Genomic DNA, 22,501 nt, shown 5'->3' on the forward strand with positions numbered 1-22,501 from the left:
AGCTCAAAGCAAGATTACATATATAGGTGGTAATGAGGTCACTGGACTTACCATTAATTATTCCTGTTACTGGTTTTTATTTGGGTTTTGGGGTTTGTTTGTTTTGTTTTGTTTTTTATTTGGGTTTTTTAAACTATCTCTTGATCATGTCTCTATTTCACCAAATAACCTGACACCCCTGCTACTACAGAAATCAGTTATGCATCGTCTACACAGAACATTTTAATATCTGCTCTCCATTAATCTTTGGGATGAAAAAGGAACCATGGTTTTCAGTGAACTGGGGGACTTGATTAGCAACATGCCTTCTGTCATAAATTAGGGGCAGAGCAGCAATTTCATGGATAATATCTATTGCTCTGAGGATGGAGGGGAGATTGGAGCCCTTTAATCTTGGGTAGAAAAACTAAACCTAGATCCAAATCAGTTTAAGGAGAAAAATGGTGTTGTAATTGAGACAACGGGGGTGAGAGCAATGTGACGTCCTCCACAGATGGTGTAGGACCAAGGTCCCAGGTAGAGCTGCGGCAGATGATGGATGGAGCCTGCAACCTGGCTGGCAGAGGGGCTCAGTGCATCTGCTACCTTTCACCCATTCCTGGTCCACACGCTTCCTAAGTGATGATGGCACTGCTTCCCACCGAACCCTGGGCATCTTCAGAATCCTTCTCAACACAGCATTCCCAACAGCCACTACCAATCCATCAGTTAGCACGCAACTGCTATGTCTGACTATAGGTATTTTCATCAGAACACTTGCATGGGTTGAAACTACCACAACATTGTATTCATTTGGAAACAGATAAATTAGGGAAAATATTGAATCAGTCCTCATTTTTAAGGTCATGGGGAATCCATTCACACAGCTAATTAGACTTTGATTTACATGGGGATCTTGGAAAACACACACACACCCACACATACACAAGACCATATGAGTTTAATGAGTGACATATTGCTGCCTTCTCATGCTTTCTCTTGCTTTTTAATAAATCAATTAAGTCCCCAGTGTTTTATATATTTGCAAGGGACTCTATGCCCTTTCAAAATGGAACTTCAAAAATAATTTGGGGGCCAGGGGTCTCTGTAGTCTATAAAGTAGGAAGCAGGTAAGCGCATGGTCCCTGGTTACCTGCCCATTGCACACGAGGTATTTTAGTAAGAAATCATGGTCCATAAAGTGAGCCTGTAGAAGTTTCAGCTTTCTCCCCTGCACCTTGGAACCTGTTTGTGTCTGTACAGATGGTCTCTGTCAGTTGGAATAGTCGGGGGGAGGAGCGGGGGAGGGAGGAAATGTAGCCTAAGTGAGCAAAATTAGCAAATGACATAGCAAATAGAGAACAGCATACAATCTGATTGGTGGACAAATCCAGGGGCTGAGACATTTCCCAAGCAAAGGTAGGTGCAAGCAGAGTTTCGGGAGCCACCAAAGCATGGAGTTAAAGTAATGGGAATCAGACAGTTTTGTGATGTGTATTTTAACGCACCCAAGTAACCCCAGTACTTTTATTGTGTTGGGACTGCTCTTCCATTGTCTGTCTTTGTCTAAATTAAAAAGCACTTCTGTCTGTAGTATATGCAATGAATTCATGCTGAACAAAATTTCAAAAAGTTCATGTAAAGAACAATTTTGTAGCAACCGTCATATCAGGCTCCTGGAAAATTGTACTTGAACTTCAGTTCCACCTCAGTCACTCCAAGGAATTTCAAAATTAGCTCCCAGCCATCCTCAGATACACCTCAGATACAAACTCTAAAGCCTGTTGACTGTGAGTTAAAATCTGTCCCCACCAGAGCCTCACTTCCCAGTGTCCGGTCAGGACACCACTGTGTCTGGGAGCCTTGGCGAGGGAGAGAGTAACATTGCTATGAAGGAGCCGCTTTGAACTTGATAACAAAATTAGGAGCAAGGCTTTGGACTCTGCCAGCTGAAAGTGGCTATAAATGGTTATTCAAAGAAATGTTTCTTCTATGAAATTGTGAAAGTGCCTTGGGATTGGGAGATGGGAACCTGGATTGATTGCTTATCAATCACCCCCCTCCTTGTATGTCACCTTCCCTTCCTGTCACCCTGCTGTGGGGCACACCCTGCAGAGTGGGTAGGGAATGCATTTGGGAAAAGACAAACCCGAGTTTGACTCCTGGGCCCTTGTCACTTACTAGCTGTGCAGTCTCACTGCTTTGTGCCTCAGTTTCCCCATCAATAAAATAGGGATTATCATCACTCTAACCTCATATAATTGGTTTGAGAATTAAATAACGTAACTTGTGTAAAGTGGCTAGTGCAGTGAGTGGCACATAGTCTTTGTGCAAAAACATTAGGAATGAAGATAGTCATAATAATGATGGTAATTCCAGGGAAATCTAAGGGAGAAGGTATGGATTAAATGTGAGCACCGATTCTGATGAAACTTGGATGTGTTCAGTCCACCTTTGCCAGATCATCAGGCATGAGTAGCATGCCTCACATGGCTCCCAAGCAGTTATGAATGAACTGAGTTTTTCAAATGAAACTCCATTTACCTATGGATGCATTTCACGGGTGATTCTTCTTCAGTCGTGTTGTTGGGCAGGAACCCGTAACGTTTAAGCTTTAGGAGTATTCCCATCTCCTGTCTCTTTCTTCCACTCCTCCCACCTCAAAAGGGTGATAGGCCAGTGGTTTGATGCCTCTGCTGGTGTTCACTGGTTTCCTCTCACCGGAAGTCCCTTTCCTCCTCTTACAAAGTTCGCTTGGGCCCCACCTTTTCCAGGAGTCTTTGCAGGGCTCTCACACCTACCTCTACCTGGCCAGGCTGGACCCACTGTCCCTATCTCCGCCCCTACAGCACAATGTCCTTAGGTCCTGCTCTTTATCACGTCCTGAAGTGGAATAGTCACCTGTCGCCTTCCCCACTAGACTGGGAGCTCTCTCGGGGCAGGGCGGATGCCTTGCTTATTCTTGTGTCCTCAGTATCTCAGAGGGCAAGGGGCACTCCTACATTTCATTGAAACATACTGGTCTATGAGTAACACTTAATGCCATCAGGAATTGAACAGGAAATGGAATTGTAAAGACACTGACATTAACATCCATTTGAGGTGCCTGAAAATGTCCCCACATACATAGTACATCTAAAAAGCAGGAAAACATTTCTTCTGCACTTATTACCCGAGCTGAAACTGAGACCTGCATCTTGAGGAGTTTGCTTTCTCAACACCTTACCCTTCTCTCCCCACCCCTGGCTTTAGGGCTGCTGCTCCGGGCTCATTTTTCTGAGCTTTTCCCAAATGAACAAGCCAGCAGGCGAGCACTGACAGGGACCCCAAGATGTGAGGGTGACTCGGGTGAGAGTGCACATGGCACTTATCCTCACTGGGCACCTGGCCGCCGGGAGCTCCCTGCCCTGTGCTGAGAGGTTGCTGCAGCCTTCCGAGTGGGAGAACTTCTTGATTCCAGAGAAGCTCCACGTCATTGCCCACCTCCTACGAGGCTCGCTGCTCCTCTCCGTGGCCTGGAGTGGCCGTGCTTCTCTTTGTAGGAATTCCCTGTGGTGTCAAAACAACCCTCGTGGTGCAGAGAGTGGGTCCTTGGCCAGTTCTTCGGGATGCAAATGTGTTCCCCTTCCCACCTCTCTCCCATGTCTAACCCAATCTCATGGACTTGGTTTTAGTCTTCCTTATTTATTTGTTCATCCATTCAAGAGGTGCAATACGCTAGGAAGGCACTGCAGACACAGGAGCAAATAAAATACACAGAGGTCCACCTTCAGATAGTGGTAAGGGCTATGAACATATTTAAACAGGCTAATAGGATCGAGCAGACAGATGGGCCGTTTTCAAGAAGACAAACAGGGAAGGCTTGAACGAAGAGAAGAAGCAGGATTGTGAATATGAGGTGGCGAGTCGGGGAGAATGTTCCATGTCGAGGGCACAGGAGGGGTAAAGGCTGCCTGCGAAGGTGGGATGATGTGGCATGTTCAAGCAGCGAGAGACAGTGCTGTGGCTAGCAAACAGGGGGCCACGTGGGGAGTGGTAAGGCCACCATCAGAGGGGAGTTAGAGGCAGCTGGTGCCAGAGTAGGCAAGACATGGAGATGATCATCCAGGATCTGGACTTCTCTCTGCATGCAATGGGGGAGCGCTCAGCAGGCGAGCGATATGACCTGATTTCTATTTTTACCATGTTCTGCTGCTGTGGAGAAGGGATGGGGACAGAGGGGAAGCAGGTAGACCAGCAAGGAGACTGTTGGGTAGGGATGATGCTGTCAACATTAGGACGGCAGCAGGGGAGATGGAAAGAACTGGACGTTTTCCAGATGGATTCCACATCAGCCATGTAGGTGGATATTTCTGCTCACACTGGCTTTCTGAAACATGCAACTACGTGTAGTATGAATTTAGACCTGTGGAGAAACATCTAACCACTTGAAATAATACATCTGGAGCATTGTCTTCCTTCCTTTCTTTTAGATATTTTTATTGTAAGGTGGTTTCAATGTAACTTTCTCTGGATGCTCTCATGACACTCATTGCTGACCTTTGACCCCTCTGTCCTCTTTCCCAGGTCGTCCCATTCCACCTACATCTTCGTCTAGCCTCCTCCCATCTGCTCAGCTGCCTAGCTCCCATAATCCTCCACCCGTTAGCTGCCAGATGCCATTGCTAGACAGCAACACCTCCCATCAAATCATGGACACCAACCCCGATGAGGAATTCTCCCCCAATTCATACCTGCTCAGAGCATGCTCAGGGCCCCAGCAAGCCTCCAGCAGTGGTAAGGAAACTGTGGTCTGAATGTGCGCTGTTGTGTGCGTGGTCGCGTTGCATCTCCAGCAAAATGGCAACTTGGAAACAAGGGCTGGGGAGAAGGTGGTGTGGGGCGCATCCGGGGGGAAATACATTTGTCGTGACATTATGGTTCCAGGATACATTCGTCGAAGGTCACAAATAAGGCTTTGCTGGTCTCAACAGGGTTGGGGTGTCCTTCGGTGAAAGGAATTTGCCCGCTGCTGCAGCTAGAAGCATGCAGGTCTCAAAGGGAATAGTCAGAGAGACAGTGGAATGTTGAATTTTGTTTTACTGTGATTCTGGTCAGAGCCAAGCACCCTGGACACCCTCACGTGCCCAATGTGTGCATGTCTGATCTCTTGTTTCTGATGGATAAACACTGCCTCTTACTCTTAGTTCTTACTGTGGTTTTCACATTCACAGGTCCCAGGGTTCTGCCTCACTTTTGATGATTTTGTGGCTACTGCCTCAGCTCCAACCTCTAAATCTTAGGTGCAATTGCTCCGGGCCCAGCAGTAATTATGCCTTATTTTGATTTCTCCTGTTGGTGATGTGTTCACAAAATATATGAACTTAAGAGCGGACAGTGTCTAGGTTTAAGTCCCCATGGCCTAAGGCAAGACAGCTGTAGAAATTAATTGCTCCTGACTCAAAGGCTTTGGAGTAATCTTCTGAACTGGCCACTCATGGTGTCCATTAACATATCCTGTCCAAGGCAGGACCGAGCTTCCATGCCAAGAATGTTCCTGGATGAGATTGTGTTTGGGCTCCATCCACGATTGTACGCCACCACTGGCCTCAGCCTCTACAATTAGATAGGACCTCATGACTACATTTACGATGATTCATTCTGGAGATGGAATGATGGACTGCTACTTATGATGGCCCGTGCCCTTCTTCAAAGCCAGGCCTGATATATTTAGTAAACTCATATTGTTCTTTCCCCCCAAAAATTACCTAATCAAATCTCTCATCAAACGGGCAATCCATTGTTGATATTATGAAGGCCTTTAATCTATCATAAATCTTTATTAGAACTTATCAGAGCTTCTAGTTTGAGAGAAATGTGATTATGGCACTCTTAAAATGACATTACATCATTGGGGTGATTGGTTTATCATTTGGAGAAGAGACATCAATCATAACTAGCATAACCATGCAGTAAATGAATTCAACCTTTCTACTGCAGAACAATGACACTGTAATTGCTCAAAATCAGGCTTCAAATGAAATCGGAAAATGCTCTTTCTTCAAATATGATGTTAACTTAATGGAATATATTATAAAAAATCATGTTTGAGGAAATTCTATGTAATTAAAAATATGCAGAAATATATTCCCTTTTCTTCTTTTATCAGAACCTGGTTTTAGCTACAGAACCCTTTTTTTGTTGTTGCTGCTGAGATTATGTTGCATTTAATTGAACGATTCTCACTTACGTTTTGCTGCTTTTTGTTTCATATGATGCAATCATGATGAATGTTGTATTCAGAAGGACAAGAGGCTTTCGAAATGAGGTGCACCTGCTGATAGCTTTTTAAAAACAGACAATTATTAGGGAGAAGATGAGCTTTTAAAAACTATATTCTTTCATGCATTTATAGGTACACAAGCAAAGATGATTTCCATGAGAGGTCAGTTCAATCTCAGAGCCATCTAGTGTGTTTTCTTAGTGATGAGGCCATGAGTGACTTTTCTTTGGGACATTGTATCAGAATGTAAGTTGTGGATAGGGTATTCTTGTTGGCTTTATGCCTAATCGAAACCTCATTTGGGTGGACACAATGGATCTATGTGTTCAGAGTCAAACATATCATCCATTTTTCATCCCTTGCTCCAATTTGTCCAGCTCACTTAAGATTGATAGCGATTTAAGCTTCCGTAACAGGGCAAAATACCACAGAAAACTTGAGGGTCCATTTTAACCCCAAACAAGAGCTGAGCTGATATGATTTCTTCACATAAGGGATAAAGACCCAATTGTGCAATACCCTTGTTTGCAGTGGATACTTATCTGAGAACTCTGGCTTAACCAAAGTGAGTGCAAATCAAGTTCAAATATGTGAGTGCTCACATGTGTGCGTGTGTGTGGGCGCATGCAAGTGCATGTGTGTGTCTTACGGAATGGCTTTAGGGTCCAGGGCAAATTGAGGATTCTATCAAGATCTGAATGCAGTTGCCATGAATTTAAATTTGACATAAAGGATTGAAAATAGAGTTTGACACAGACAATGCAAAGTGCAGAGCTGGGCCTGGGCGTTCAGAATTGAATTGGATGTGAAAGGAACCGATTGTTCTGAGGGTGTCATAGCACCAACAGAGCAACCATGTGATTGGCTGTGCTCCGTTTAGCTGGTTAATTACACAGAGTTGTTTAAGTTAGTCCCTTGGCAGGGACCTTGTGTTCTGAAGCCCTGGTATCAGTTTGGTCTCCATCTCTTTCTCAGGTGAAATAAAACCCCTTCCAACACAATCAGCCCAGGCATGACCGTAAGCCATAATTCCCTGCTGTCCTCGATGGTTGCTGTTATTGCTTGGCATTAGCGAAGGCCATCAGTAGGGGAGTCACTGCACACATTTCCTGCCCGAAGACCCTTTGTTCTAAAGAGACAACCAGACATAAACTGCACAACTAAAATGCTTTGGACAACATGAAAAGCCCCTCAAAGCAACAGCAGTGCTTTACCTTTATGGCTCTGTGTCATTATTTTCTATGAGTGCAGCACGTTCTTTAGTGGATGGTACTAAAACCTTGGCACCTTTGGAGCCAAGTCACTGTAACCTTCATTCTGTGCCCATCAAGCTGATACCCAGGGACTCTAGTGAGATGCTTAGAAGAGTGGCACCTCCCTTCCCTCCAGCGTCCTCTTCCCCCAAAGCTAAGCTCTGGCAGGTGGCTCATCCTGTGTACGGCTTCTGCCAGGCCAGATTAGCTCCAGAGTTGTTTCTTGTGTTATAGCGGCCTAATTTCAAACCCTATGAAATAACTCATCTGGAAAGGAAATCTGAATCCGAGTGGCAGCGTAATGGAGGGCCCTGCAGATGCAAGCATGATGAGACTGCCTTTCAAACGGGAATGGGGTCTGCACTTTGCTATGAGCGTATGAGGCAGAAAATAAACGGGCAGCCACACTGTAATCAAAAGCATTGGCTTACCTCCCTCTCATAAAAGGTTGCGTTTTCCGTTTTCTTAAAAGTCTGAATGAAGGGGTTTAGAACACTCATTAGTAGCATCAGACATAGGGAAGAAATGTCACCGGATACCTGTCAGACAGAGCCCTCCCACTCGGTCCTCTGTGACGGGGGAGCCCTCCCAGCTGCAAAGCCTCCAAGTGTAACTGAGCACGTTAAAGGTGCCCGGGCCCTTTCTTAAAAGCCAATGTCTTGGTTCAATTCTAAATGAAACTTGTACATCCAAACCAGCAAGTTTGGGGTTGCCTAGAGTGGCCCAAGAATTCAACTGGCTAGATCATTTAATGATTATCTTGGTTACCTGGCATCATAAAGCAAAAGAGCCTCATTTATTAACTCATCCCTTTTTTTCCTTCCCTTTTCTTATATGTCCCCCATAATTTGTGAAAGCTTGTGACAATTTTTTTTAAAACTAGAAATTATAATCTATATCTCTCTATATAAAAGCCTAAGCGACCAGGCGACCGGCTGACTGGCTGGTAGCTATGATGAGCACTGACCACCAGGGGGCAGACTCTCAACACACAGCACACAGAGCGACAGCAACTTTGCAGAGTGCCCTCTTGCACTCCAGGACCCCTTGGGGGATGTTGGACTGCTGGTTTCAGCCTGCTCCTCGCAGGCCAGGCCAAGAGACCCTACCAGTGCACGCACCAGGCCTCTAGTTAGACAATAAGGGTAAAGGAAATTGTAGAGAGGAAAACATAAACTCTTGTATGTAAAGTCCTGTTCCATTATTTAAGACCAACAAAAATACTTGAGCTTCCTAGAAACCAAAGCAAAAAGGGAAACAGAGAAGGAACAATATGCACAACATTCATGAGATCAACACACATCATCTGCTTCAGGGAAATTCTGTCAATCCTCATAGCAAGACTGGAAAGAAGTTGCTTCCAAGAGGCCAAATTCCCGTGACCTGCTATCATGCATGTGCTGAAGAATTCCCTGCTGACATTCTTATAACCTCCCTCCACATATGCCATAGAAAGCATTTGCAGTTTTAAAAAATTCCACAAATGTCCAAAAACACAGCCCAAGGACAAAACTTGATCCATACATAAACGTTCGCTCTATAAAGGACCATGGAAACTGCTTGTCCCTTAGACACTAACCCTTTAATATCATTGCTCATAACTAAATGTTTAGGGGAATTAGCCAAAGCAAATGTTCTGTGTTACAAATTTGTCTTGACAGCCACAGAGAGGTTCACATTGATATCCTCTCATGAAAACTGAAGTGTGGCTCTTGGACAAATTCACTCCTAGGCCCTTCCCACCAGCCATGGGCTGGGTTTGAATGAGAAAGAAGGGCGGGGGGCGGGGGGCACAGAATTGTTTTATTAATGAAACTTCTTCCCCTTACATTAGTGAGCTTTGGGGAAGAATTTTTCCTCTAACATGTTGTAAGTTTTCTTGCCTCTTAAGCAGATTGTGCCCACTGTAATTTAATTTAGAATTTTCTAAATAGCTCACAGCAATTATTGCGCACATCGATGGTTGTACCCTGCTCATAATACCAGCTCATTTTCTTAAAGTCATTGTGCATTCTGAGGCTGCTTATCCCACTCCCCTCGTGAGCTGCACTGGACTTCACAGTCTGCCTTCTAGGCTTTCCTTTCTCCTCTCAGCTTCATCCAACATGCAGAGACCTCGGCAAGATTCCTGGTGTCAGGCCATAGTAGGTGCTCAATAAGTATTTAGTAAATGAATGAATTAGCTAATGTCTTTCATAACGGCCTTTATTTTCTTAATTTCCTGATTCTATTATGTATGATGGGGAAAAAATGCATAATGGTGGGGAAGGGGACAGATCGCATCTCAGCTTGGGGGAATATACTTATTTTTGAAAATATGTGCAGTATACCTATATTTGACCTGGCTCTGTCTGAGATATGTTAGAACTTTGTAGTTCATCTGTAAACGAGAAGGTTTGGAAAACCTCGTCCTGGACAGTGTGGATTTCACTCCACCCTCTGGGCCGCGGACAAAACTGAGCCCTACAGTGTCATGCAAAGCAGCAGCTCGTCATTTCACTACAAATGTTGAAAAGCATGGTTTGGAGTCCTGTAGCTCCTGTTGGAGTCCTATAGCACCTGTTGGGGACCTATAGCTCCTGTTGGGGTCCTACAAAACCTGTTGAAATGTTGTCCCAGCAGCAAGCGGAGAAGGCATAGCTCCTCGTATTTTGACCCAAGCTCCTAGAGAGCATCACCCAGCCTCCAAAACAAGGTTTTCACCTGAGAATTGAGGACTGATGGTTGTTGGATTCTCTGGGCCCTGCTCCCTGGCGGGCAGTGTAGCAAACAGAGATCAGACCTTTTCTTCTTTCATAGGTGCTTCCTTGCCCCCGTCCCCAATACACACGTAGCTTGTAGGCCTAGCAATTTCCAGCCCAGATAGGGTGCGGCTGCTCCTCTGTACCTCGTTGCACGTGAGCACACAAGCAAGATGGACAGGTAATTCCTTTGGAGAGGTGCAGCCTGGAAGTGACATACGGCACAGCACGGCTCCTGCTCAGCAAATAATCTTGCTATTGACAAAATCCCCAAGGTCGATACGCACTGTGTACATTCCACCTCTCCATCTCTGTCCTTGGCTCCTTGGTACTAACAGGAGGTTGGCGAGATGTCCTGGGGGCTCCGTGTGACATCTTAACAGTTTCCTGCCCTAACAGCTTTTACCCAGAATGTTAGCTTTTCCGGAATTCCTTTAAAGACTATAATTACTTCTAACCAGCTTCTGCAGAATATTCTATAGCCACTTGAAAATGTGGCCCCAGCCCCTTGTGAGAGATGTCTCTGTTCTCTGTTGACTGAAAAGACAGATTCCTTTCACCAGTAGGTAGTTGCAACAGATAGTACAGCCTCAGCCCCAGTAAACCTCTCAGATCGCTCCCAAAAATAATAATTAAAAATAACTATCTTCTGAAAAGTATGGATTCTGACGTCCATACCACTTGAATTCGAATCATAACTCAGTCACTTTTTGACACTCTGATATTGAATAATTTACTTAATCCATGCCTCAGTTTTCTTATCTGTAAAACAGGAGTGAACATCTGTAAGTCCTCAAGCTGTTAGGGATATTAAATGCCATTCTGAAAGGAGATTTAGACAGTTGGAACAGATCAGTTTGATATTATTTACTTTTTAATTTAATACTTAATGTGATAAAAATATAGATAAAAGGAAATTTATCATTTTTAGCATTTTTAAGTGTACGAGTTCTACGGCATTAAGTTCAATCATATCGTTGTGCAACCATTCCCATCACCATCTGTTCCAGAACATTTTCATCTTCCAACAGAAACTCCAAACCCATTTAACACTAGCTCCCCAACCCCTTCTCCCAAGCCCCTGGCAACTATCTTTCATTTTCTGTTTCTATGAATTTGACTATTCTAAGTACCTCATATAAGTGGAATCATACAACCTATATCCTTTTGTGACTGTCTACTTCACTTAGTATAATGCCTTCAAGACTCATCTATGTTATAGTCAGAAGTCCCTTTCAGAGGACATAAGGAAGGACAAGAGACATATGAAAACATGCTCAAAGTCACTAATCATCTGAGAGATGCAAATCAAAATGACAATGAGGTACCATCTCACACCTGTCAGAATGCCTATCATCAACGAATGTCAAGTGCTGGCGAGAATGTGGACTGCTGGTGGGAATGCAGACTGGTGGAGAACAGTATGGAGTTTCCTTAAAAAACTAAAAATGGAACTCCCATTTGACCTACTTCTAGGAATATATCCCAAGAAACTAGAAACACCAATCAGAAAGGATATTGCACCCCTATGTTCATAGCACAATTTACCATAGCTAAGATTTGGACACAGCCTAAGTGCCCATCAGCAGATGAGTGGATTAAAAAACTGTGGTACATCTACACAATGGAATACTATGCTGTGGTAAAAAAAAAAAAGAAGGAATTCTTACCATTTGCAATAGCATGGATGGAACTGGAGAGCATTATGTAAGCGAAATAAGCCAGTCAGAAAAAGATAAATATCACATAATCTCACTCAATTGTGGAATATAATGAACAACATAAACTGATGAACAAAAACAGATCCAGAGACAGAGAAACATCGATCAGACTGTCAAACCTCAGAGACAGGGTATGGGAGGGCGGAGGTAAGGGGGAGAGATCAACCAAAGGACTTGTATGCGTGCATATAAGCCTAACCAATGGACAAAGACAACAGGGGGGTGAGGGCATGAGTGTGGGCGTGGGGGGGGCTGTGGGGGGATAAGGACACATATGTAATATCTTAATCAATAAAGAAAAGAAAAATCCCTTTTGTTGAAGACTGAACAACATTCTTTTGTGTCTGAATACCACATTTTTGCTTATTCATCCATCAGTGGATACTTGGGTTGTTCCCACATTTTGGTTATTATAAAAAATGATGCTGTAAACATTGGTGTACAAACATCTATCCAAGTGCCTGCCTCAACTTCTTTTGGATATGTGCTCAGAATATACTGGATCACATAGCAATTCTATGTTTCATTTGTAAAGGACTTGCCATAGTGTTTTTCACAGCAGTTATACCATTTGACATTCCTACCATAGCAATGCACAAGGGTTCCAATTTTTCTACATCCTTTCTGAGATATCTTTTCTGTTGATATTATTATATATATAACTAGAGGCCCAGTGCATGAGATTTGTGCACTCAGAGGGGCGGGGGAGGGGGGTCCCTCAGTCCTGTCTGCGCCCTCTCGCAGTCCAGGAGCCCTCGGGGTATGTCCGACTGACAGCTTAGGCCCGCTCTCTGTGGGGAGCAGGCCTAAGCTGGCAGTTGGACATCCTTAGGGCTGCCGTGGAGGTGGGAGTGCACTGACCACCAGGGGGCAGCTCCTGTGTTGAGCACCTGCCCCCTGGTGGTCAGTGTGCGTCACAGTGACTGGTTGTTCTGCTGTTTGGTCAATTTTCATATTAGCCTTTTATTATATAGGATAGCCATTCTATTGCATGTGAAGTGGCATCTCATTGTGGTTTTGACTTGGATTTCCCTAATGATTACTGAGGCTGAGCATCTTTTCATGTGTTTATCGTTCATTTGTACATCTTCTTTGGAGAATTGTCTATTCAGGTCCTTTGACCACTTAATAATTAGGCTGTTTATTGTTGTTGTGTTGTAGGAGTTCTTACATGTGCTTTATGTAAATCACTTATTGGAAACATGATTTGCAAATATTTTCTCCCATTCTGGTAGTGGCCTTTTGACTCTGTTGAATGTCCTTTTATATGCAAAAGTTTTTAATTTTGATGTTGTCCAACTTACCTATTTTTGTTCTTGCTTCCAATGCTTTTAGTGTCCTATAGCACACATTTCTAAGGGTTTATTCTATGGTGGCCATTGTTCTACCAGTTTTTACAAATGGTAACACATTTAATCCTCAACACTAAGAAAGACAAATGTAGCCCTTGAGGCTGGGAACGGCTTCACACTAACATCTTGGAATGGGTGCTTCCAGGAGCCAGCCTGGCGTTTCCAACTGGGCCATGGTGTTCTGTCCTTAAACATAAGCAGTCTTGCAGGACCCCAGCACTCAGCCAGGCCACTCTGTGACTAGGTGACATAAAATGAAAATGGTACCATTTCATCATCTTGCCTAAACACAGACAGAAACAAGGCTGCTGTCCCAAACACAAAAATATAAAACATTCCTCTCTCTGGGCTAAATTGTGTAACAGTTCTTTCTTTACCAATTTTTTTTAGCCTCTTCTAGTCAGCCCTTCTCGTAGATAAGACATAATGAGACATCTGGTTATAGAATTATCTCTGACAGCACCAAATGAGAGTGAGCCTTGAGGCCTCCCTAACATCACCTCACACAGCCCTTCCTAGCACCCTTCTGATGAAGCACCATGGCTCCCCTTCCTGTGCCTTCTCCCTCCTTGCAGGGAGTTCATAAACCCCACAGTGTGCTGTTGGTGGTGTGTGGCTGGAGGACATTGACACCATTGCACTGTGGTTTGGGATTAATATCATCCCTGTTTTGCAGATGGGAGAACTGTGGCTCAGAGAGGTTAAGTAACTTGCCCAAGGACAGGTAGTGATTAAGCAGTATAGCTGGAACTTGACCCAAAGAAAACAGTCTACACAATGAGAAGTAGATAGACATTTAAGTAAATGTTTAAAAGACAATTTCAGAAACAAAAAATATATATGTTCAAGAAATAAAAAAAATAGTCATCGTGTACTACATGGCTCAACTCTTCACAGCATTTATGAGACCATAATGACATACAAACCTTGAAAAATGGTCTTAAGTATTATATCAGAAGGAAGGGGAAATGGAACAGGTACATACGTGGACTTGGCAGGTACACAAAAAAAGCCTAAGTCTGCATCTTCTATAAGTCAGAAGTTTCTAGGTAATGCCTAAAATTGAAAATGCAAGAAATAGCAGCTAAGCATATTATTTATAGACCTAGAAAGAAAAACGAAAATAATCAGCTAAAAAAAGGTAAACGTGGTTGCCTCTGGGAAGGAAGAATTTGGTGATGATAAAAAAAGGATTGCAATTCTTGAACCAAACATCATATAACTATCTCGCTCTTTGTATGCATTTTTCTTTAGATGAAAAAGTAAAAATAAGAGATCAGGCATATAGAATACTCAATACAATGTTAGAACCCCAAATGGTAGCCGTTTAATATTCTCAGATATATTTCATTCAACAAATAGGTGTTGATTAGGGGCTATGTGTTCGAGATAACACCAGGTGCTATGAACTTGAATGGGTAGGCACTGGAGCATTTTCCTTGAATCCGTAGATTTGTCTGTATCTGCTTCTGTTGATTCGGGAGCCCTGTGGAGTTGTTAGGGCTTTAGTGCTTTATCCCATCCCAGCCTCCAGCCTTGCTGAAAAATCCCAGGCTTAGGATGGCATGAGACGGAGAAGATCCTGTAACTACCGTTCCTCCTCATTACTAACCCAGCATCCATCTAAGCACAGGTCCCATCTTTTCCCCAAAGCTTTCCCATCCAACGCTGGCCAAATAGAGGCAGAGCCAGAACTGCACAACAGCCTTATCGTCTGCCTTATTCAATTTAGCACCTCATTACATTCTGATTTGTAATATTCTCTTGGTATTTCATGCATATAAGTCACTTGTGTCAACATTAAATTGCCACCACTTAAAGACAAGGGTCATTTCTCTCATCTTTTTGTATCATTTAGCACTTGGTGCAGGTTGAAATGTGTCCAAGACATCCTTATTGATGTAGCCTTTTACTGGTAAAGGGCAGTGGTGGACCAGGGCTACAGAAAGGTGGATACATTCTGACTTGGGCAGGTCCTTGTAATACCTTTAAGATCTGAGATCATCTCTGTTGGGGGTCGTGAGCTTGGTCACTGTTAGAAAGAACAGAAAAGGCACCATAAGGAGTGATGAGAAAAGATGCATGTTTATCTAATCTATTGTCTTCATTGGACCCAAGGAATATATTTCCCTTCGTGCCTTTTAGGAGCTGCTCTTCTGAGTTGGTAGTGCCTTTGAGCTAATTCCCTCTGATGATACCTTTTTGATGGTACAGCCAATAATCTAGAGAGTTAGGCTAGGGTAGTGGTCGGCAAACTGCAGCTCGCGAGCCACATGCAGCTCTTTGGCCCCTTGAGTGTGGCTCTTCCTAAGCCTTAGGAGTACCCTAATTAAGTTAATAACAATGTACCTACCTATATAGTTTAAGTTTAAAAAATTTGGCTCTCAAAAGAAATTTCAATCGTTGTACTGTTGATATTTGGCTCTGTTGACTAATGAGTTTGCCGACCACTGGGCTAGGGAATGCCTGGCCTTAGCATCCGTATTAGTTTCCTGGGGCTTCCTTTACGAAGTACGATGACCTGGGTGGCTGAAAACAACAGAAACTTACTGCCTTTCCAGTTTAGAGGCTAGAAGTCCACAATTAAGGTGTTGGCTGGTCCACGCTCCCTCCGAAAGGTTCCAGGGAAGAACACTTCCTTGCCTCTTCTCACTTCTGGTGGTTGCTAGTGAGTCTGGTACTGCGACAACATAACTTCAGTCTGTGTCTCCATATTCACATGGCCATCTTTTCCCTGTGTGTGTCTCTGGGTCTCAAAATCCCTCCTTGTAAGGACACCAGTCATTGCATTTAAGGTTCACCCTAATGACCAATATGACCTTAAATTAATCATATCTGCAAAGACCCTCTTTCCAAATCAGGTCACATGCATCAACATCTCAAGGGACACAGTTCCACTCCCAGCAGCATCCAGCTGAGTATAAAGCAGGAAAGAGCTAGATGCTGGGTGTGGGAGTACAGTTCAAGGCTACCTTCCTATTTCTGTTACAATGAAGAAACCTCATCCCCCTTCTCTCCTTAGGTTCTCAATCCCCGCTGGCCCTAGCTTCTCCCTGTATTAAGGTTCTCTTCTCTGAAGGATTTTTGCCAGTAGGATTTAAATATGTGGGGATTTATTCCTCTTATTTACAGAAAAGTTTCTCGAAAGGGTTTTCTACCTCACCTCTACTCTTCCACTTCCCACATACTCTGCAACCTATTACGTTTACTCACTTGGTAACTATTTTTACTACATTCACAAATCAGCTCCTATTTGCTGAATTTAGTAGACATTTCTCATCACATCTGACACTTCTCTTCTTCACTCTTCCTTTCTCCTTGAAATGCCCTTTCATTTGGCATCTAAGGTTCTGCTTCTCATTCTCGTTCCTATGTTTCTGGCCCCTTCTGCCTTCCTGCGAATGCCTCCTTCGGCTTATTCTTTAAATGTCAGGCTACCTATATGTTAAAATCCAGCCCCTCACCCCTATTTTTCATATACTCTCCCATGGGTAGTCATCCACACTCACCACTAAATTACAATTTATGAGTTCATGGCTCCAGTGTCCTTTTCTCCAGGTCAAATCTTTTACCCAATATATCTAAATGCCCCCTGTGTATTTCAGCTAAGATGTCCAATAGATAATTCAAAAACAAAAGTTCAGAAATAAAACTCTTCACACTTAATCTGAAACATGTTCTTCCATTTAACTCTTCTCTGGTTTTTCTCATCTTAGTGCCTGTCCCTATCATCCAATCAGTCGCTCAAGCCATCAACTTAGAAACCACCCTTGCTGTTCCTCATTTCGACCTAGAATAAATCTCCAAACCCTATCCAGTTTGACTCTTAAATATTTTTACATCCCTGCTGCCACCACCCCAGCTCAAATTACTATTATCTTTGGCCTGAAGATCTAATTGGTTCTAATTGATTCTTTTTTCTTTGAGTCTTTCTGTTTCCTAATCTAATCTGTTCTCACAACTCAATTAGAGTTTCTATTAAATGCATAAGTGAATAAGATACTTCAAACTCTTCAGTAGGACCCCCTTGTTCCTTGGATATAGTCTATACCCTGTAGCGTATCATAAAAGGCTCTTATGCACCTCCCTCTCCCCATATCTCACCATTCATCCCACTTCTAACATAGTGACTGACTGTGCCCCGTCCACACCTTAGAGTCTTTGCATGTGATGTCGTTTTCTCCAGGAAGGCTTTTGATCTCCCTAATCGGGGTTATTCTTCCTTCCAGAGCTCCCATGTCTCCTCTGTCATTGAACTCACCATTTGACTAGATTCAACATTAGGTTTACGCTCTTTGAAGACAAGAACCGTTTCTCCCTTGTGTCCCATTTTACTCTCCATGTTTAGCTAGCACAAAGCAGATGTTAAATATTAAGCAAATGAGCAAAGAAAGAGTGAATGAAGCCAAAGGAGGGAGGAAAAGGTATGCATAAGGTAGTTTCAATTCCAAAGAATGGCCCAAGAACGTCGTGGGGGTAGACCCTGGCTCACCAGCTGGTTTTCTCATTCTGTAGTAGAAGAGGTGAGGGATTAAGGTGTTTCTGGCTGATGGCATATAGCGGTGTGGGCGGCAAAGAAAGCCAGAAGCAAGCAAAGAAACCTACTAGTTAATATTTAAACTCTAGATTCTAAATAAACTAGTATAATATAGAAAAACTCTTTTGTATTTTAAAATTCCAGTACAGCCCTCCCCCTGTATCCACGGTTTCATGTTGTATGGTTTCAGTTTCCCATGGTCAAACATGGCCCAAAAATATTAAATGGAAAATTCCAGACATAAACATTTCATAAGTTTTAAATTGTGCGCCGTTCTGAGTAGCAAGATGAAATGTTGCGCCTTTCTGCCCAGAAGGTGAATCATCCCTTTGTCCATCGTGTCCACGCTGTATATGCTCCCTGCCCATTACTCACTCAGTAGACATCTCTGTTGTCAGATGACTGTCCCAGTATAGCAGTGCTGGGGTTCAAGTCACCCTTATATATAGCCCAACACTACATCACAATGCCTGAGTCATTCACCTCACCTCATCTCATCACCCAGGCATTTTATCATCTCACATCATCACAAAAGGGTGAATACAGTACGAGATATTTTGAGAGAGAGAGAGACAACATTCACGTAACTTCTGTTATGGTGTATTGTTATAATTGTTCTATTTATAATTAGTTATTATTGTTAATATCTTACTGTGCCTAATTTATAAATTAAACTTTATCACAGGTATGTATAAGAAAAAATGTAGAATATCTAGGGTTTGGTACTAGCAGAGGTTCCAGGCACCCACTGGGGGTCTAGGAACGTACCCTCCACTGAAAAGAGGGTATGACTGTACCAGTCTTTCCCCCAGTACCCCTCGGGCCAATCCCAGCCCTCTCTTTTGTCATTTTCTGTCAAATCTTTATGATTTCTGTTGTTTTATTATCCTTATTCCTTTCTGGTGCTTATAAATCTAAAGATGAGGGGGCACACACATTCTTGATACTGAGGCATTTCGGCAGTTATCACTTAAATTAATGCTTTCTGCAAGAGTTGTATTTTAGTGGAAAACAATAATTGTTTCTAAGACAGCATCTTGGAGTTGAACCAATTCTATCAGAGAACACTCAACCATGGAAATCCAGCAATAAAGGCAATGATCAATCGTTCTTTCTTTTTTCCTTCTTCCACGCTAAGTCAGATGTTTGCATCCCTTTGCTTTAAAAAAGAATAATAAATGAAGCTGATGGTGTGGCATATTTAAACACCTCAGTGGGACAGTCAGTGGCCCCGTGCAGAACGAACCCTGCTCCATCTTCATCACACTTTCCCACCCCCAGCCCTCCCATAGGATTTACAAAGATGCACTTTGTACGTTGTGACCTTACAAATCCCTGCTTTTGAATTGTGTTGGTGTCCAACCATAGGCTGCGGGGTGGGGACAGGACTCCTATTCCTCCGTGCCAGCTCCCCAAATAGTTGCAGTGCATGCCGTGGCATTCACACTTGGCTGGCATCGCATTTCAATCTGTTCCATCTGATTGGCTCCTGTGTTTTCTGCCGGGCTGTGGTAATGGAGCCCTCTTCCCAAGTTCCCAAGGTTATTTTCATCTCAATGACCTTTTCCATCTCCCTGGAGCACCCCACCATTACCCACCCCTCTTTCACTCTCCTGCATAAGACACTGCTTTACATGTTATTCTTTCTGCGGGAGCCGTTGTCTCTGATACGTTTCTATCAGCGGCTCCCTGGCTGCCATAAAGGAGCAGTGATCTTTACCAGCTCATGACCCCGCCCCCGTTTCTACTGCATTCTTCTCACGTTCTTCTCATTCAGGTCAAGCAATTTGCTGCAAAAAAATAAGCAGAGATTGGATGGGACACCACGTATTTAAATAGCAGGATGCTGGTGTGATGATTTCTTTTGCTGACCTCTGCACCTTCTCGTGAAGACAGAAAACTGGTTAGAATATAAGAGACTGAGGTTGTGAAAATAATTCACAGGGAGGGAAAAAGTCATATTACACGGGACAGACTTGGCCTTTTCTGCCTCTCTTTATTGATCTCCGATTGCTGAAAGGAAGGGTTCACAAGATAAAAAAGAATCTGTGAAGCCAAGATAGGAAAGAGCCCTAGAGAAGTGGGGGCCAGAGAATCCGAATCTGAACCTAATCCTACGGGGAACCCACTATGTTACCTGGGCAGTCAGTTCTCTTCTTGCACCCTCCATTTTTTCCTTGTATAGTGTTGAGAGATTTTGTGCCAGCTGTTTAGAAAGGTCTCTTCCAACTTTCGAATGTCAAAATTCCATGAAAAGAACAAGAATAAGCACAAGACACTATACCACTTCCAAGGAAGCCTTGGGTCTGGCACCTCTCTTTAGAAGCACAGAAACATTTTCCATCCAAAGATTAGAAACTAAGACTGTTTGCTCCTTCCTGGATTGGTGGGGGTGATGATGATGATGATGATGATGATGATATTAAATAATAATCATTATCACTTATGTTTTTATGATATTTTCTCTTTCAAAGAACAAGCTTATATACATTAATTAGCTCAGAGGTTGCAAAATCTGGCCCTTGGGTTGGACAGATGAGCTTGCCAACCTGTTTAATTTGTCCCTGCTTTTATTTTTAGAATGTTTTTATTTAGGTGACAACATTTTTTAAAAATCAGGAGATAATTTTTGTTGTTGTTAATCCTCACCCGAGGATATTTTTTCCATTGTTTTTTAGAGAGAGTGGGAAAGAGGTAGGGGGAGAGAGTGACACATCAATGTGATAGAGATCCATGGATTGGTTACCTCCCATACGCTCCTGGACCCAGGTATGTGCCATTGACCGGGAATCGAACCTGCAACCCTTCAGTGTTCAGGCAGATGCTCTAACCACTGAGACACAGCAACCAGGGCAAAAATCAGGAGATTTTTATATAAACATTCAAATTCTGTCTTTCTTGAAAAAACAAATCTAACATTACAGCCTATATCACATCATGGTAAGTAGAGGCTGCCTGCTTTATATGGGGCAGACCTTCTGTACTTTTGCTCCTTTCTGTGATTTTCCTGGCCTCTGGAGGCCATTGAACTTGCCGTCCTAGTCATCTAACCTGTGGGCATCCTTGATGACTATGAGCATGGTGGTAGCCACCGTTGTCATTAATCATAGTCTCCCTGTTGGAATGCCACCTTTGCCTTTAGAAAACACCATAGCGTGCCTTGTTTATTTAAAACCCCCATCACTGCCATGTGCTAAGGAAGTATTACCATCTCCACTTACCAGATCAGAAATTTGAGGGTCAGACAACCCAAGTGTCTTGTCAGTTCTTATGGTCTCAATGTTTCCACCACCAAGGTCCCTTTTCATTATTTTTTTCCCATATGCTCAGTGTTTTGTAGGACTCTGTCCACCAGTTCACACGTATTAGCACATAGTTTGGTTTTTGCCATTTTATGTTACATAAAAACATATGTATGTGCATTTCAAGCTATTGCTTTATTTTAATTAATAGAATTCTTACCCCTTAAGATTGCACTACCCCAAAACATGCCTTTACCTTCTTGACTGATTTCCTCTAAACTACCAATAGCTTTTTCAATGGCATTTCAACTGTCATCTAACCCCTACTCTCAGTGGTAACTTAAATATTTTTACCGCCTAAGGTTATAACTGCAAATGGGCAAATTCGCTGGTTCCTTTGCACAAGTAGTCTGCATTTCCATGCCTTCCCGGGTGAACTCATCAACAAGCACATCTAGTTAAGAGGAAGGAAAGCTCGCATGGGTCATGAAAAGGTTAGATGAGTGTTACGGAGCCTGGACCAAATATCCTTACAGCATAGCTGAGTTTTATGCTGCTCTGCCAAGGTCAGTTACAAGGAGAATTCAAACTCAAGTATTTTGTCGACATGGGAGCATATGACATGGAAGATTGCCTCGCTTCTGGTTCTGATCTTAGTATAAGAAGCCACGTGCTGTTGGCACATCCCGATTAAAAAGCCATAGTGTGATTACCGTGTCTCGGGTGCTGGGCATCGCCTGGGTCTGAAAGGCCATGTCACACCAGATCACCTCCTTTGGTTTCCTCCCGGCATTCTGACGCCGAGGAGGTCTGCTGCTCTGAGACTCTGCTGGCCCGAACTTGTCCTCATAACAGCACAAGATCAGTATGAGATTCCTTTTTCAAAATAACCCACAGGCTTCTAGGGTTTGATTTGACTCCAGCCTGCATTGGAAAAGTCTCAAACTTTTACAAAGGGAAACGAGCTATGCTGAATCAATTCTATTTATATTTCACTGTATTTTGCCATGGGATATCTCCATCCCTAGTGAAAGGGGCCTGCAATGGAAATAGATACATTTGATATATTGACTGTAAAATGGTATTGATGGGAAGCACACTATGGACTTCATTTCAAGGGAGGAAAAAGAAATGCTTTATTTAACGTGCATGTTAATCATAAAGTCCTGATTTCAGAAACGTTATATGTGAAAACCCATTCCCCAGAATGGAGGAGAACTAGCACATACCTTCATATAAACCAAACACATTTTTTTATAAATGTATGGAAGATAGATGCCCCGCTCACATCCATGCCCAGAGTCCCATGTTTTGAATAACCTGGATCAAGTTCGGTTGATCTCCTAAGAAACATTCCCAGTGCAATGCAACCGAGCTTCAAAGGGACCTCTACACAGGCATGGATTTCCCTCCC

The 22,501-nt window shown here is 43.1% G+C and overlaps 1 protein-coding gene and 1 long non-coding RNA gene across 2 annotated transcripts in view; both read left to right on the top strand.

Annotated features, from left to right (window-relative positions):
- Positions 1–8,298, top strand: part of LOC111827482 — a 56,132-nt gene extending 47,834 nt beyond the window's left edge. Inside the window, exons 3-4 of the long non-coding RNA XR_002831077.1 lie at positions 4,546–4,755; positions 7,217–8,298. This is a non-coding gene — a long non-coding RNA (uncharacterized LOC111827482). The remainder of the gene's footprint in view (positions 1–4,545; positions 4,756–7,216) is intronic.
- TENM2 (teneurin transmembrane protein 2) overlaps positions 1–22,501 on the top strand; it is an 881,884-nt gene that overhangs the window by 531,269 nt on the left and 328,114 nt on the right.

The sequence above is a fragment of the Myotis lucifugus genome, unplaced genomic scaffold (assembly GCF_000147115.1).
Source record: "Myotis lucifugus unplaced genomic scaffold, Myoluc2.0 scaffold_172, whole genome shotgun sequence".
Lineage (NCBI taxonomy): Eukaryota > Metazoa > Chordata > Mammalia > Chiroptera > Vespertilionidae > Myotis > Myotis lucifugus.